Raw genomic sequence first — 1567 nt, 5'->3', positions numbered from 1 at the left:
CAGAACGCAATGGCAGACGAAATACCGCTAAGCATTTCGCCCGGCATGCTAACGATTCTGCCAGCTCGCCGCCTTAATTTAAGAGCATATTATCCAATTATTATCCAATGTTTCGACTCCCTTTCTCAACACTGTAGCGCGTCATTTTAGGGGGTTTCGTTGCTATTTCTAGGACATCAAACAACCGAATTGAGCAGTCATAAGCAGGCACGCCGAATGAAAAGTTACCTTCAATGTTTTTAGCGGTGCAGACCATTTGATGATAATCATGCGGTTCGAGGTTCGATCCCATTCCACGTTGTCGAAAATAATTCTCTTCTACCCAACACAAAAAGGTTACTCTTACAATTCATGGCAAGGTGCGGTTCTAGAAACTTTTCGAAGGGAGGGCACAAAATCAGAAGAGAGTACAATTCTAGGAGAAAAAGGGTGTAATAACATTATTTAGAAGACCCGCGTCGTCGTAACCGATTGAGTGGTCCTTTATATATATATATATATATATATATATATATATATATATATATATATATAATTATAATTTAGGGTATCTATGAGATACCGCCATGCTGAAAATAGCAGCCAAATATTGACTCTAAACCACAATAAAAGTTTTTATTGTGGTTAGAGTCAAGATTTGGCTGCTATTTTCAGCGTGGTGGTATCTCTTAGATACCCTAAATTATAATTTTAAATAATTGTTACCTTTGATGGTTTTTCTTCCAAAGCTGGCCACTTGATAAAATCGATATTTAAATATCGATCTTATCCTTATCTATTTCTAGCATATAGGAGTCCACTTTTGCTGGTCATTCCTCTTATTTTTGTATATATATATATATATATATATATATATATATATATATATATATATATATATATATATATATAGGAAATAGTGGCACAACAAGGCACCAATGTTTGCTGGAAATAGCAGAGAATAACCATACGACGCTATGTAAGGCTTCACTGAATGTATAGTGGCAAAACTTTTTGTCGTGCTTCTGGAAGAACGCCGGACAAATGGACGACCTAGAATGGATAACCAAGTATTCGAGTTTCGGACTTTCCAGAATACGTTTGTTATCATAAATCTGGTTAGTCTTCTAACAGCTAGGTTCACCGAGGACGAAGTTTAAAATATCCACTACATCAACGTCTGTATATATGCCTGATACGCCTAGCCGTAAACAGAACCGAGATCAGTGAAAAAGTTTTATATATATAGATTATAACTATTATTGCAATACAATAGTATTATTTTCAAGCTAAAGCCCCGTAAAAGTACAATTATAAAGGTAGAGGTAAGACGGAAGTTTGTTTGTGTTTCCTTGGGCGCACATATCTTTGCATGTATACATTCAGTGAAGCTGAATAACGTCGTACGGTTATCGGGTGTTATTTCAAGGAGAAAATGGCGTCTTGTTGTGCTTCTATTTCCTAGTTATAATTCTACTTTTACAGTGCTTTAGTGAGCTGGAAAATAATACAATTGTATTGTAATAATATTTATAATATATATATTTCTCTATATGTGCATGTGTGTATGTGTTTGTGTGTGTATGTA

This window comes from Octopus bimaculoides, chromosome 21 (genome assembly GCF_046866305.1).
Source record: "Octopus bimaculoides isolate indiv1 chromosome 21, ASM4686630v1, whole genome shotgun sequence".
NCBI lineage: Eukaryota > Metazoa > Mollusca > Cephalopoda > Octopoda > Octopodidae > Octopus > Octopus bimaculoides.
Note: the sequence above shows the minus strand (reverse complement) of the source record.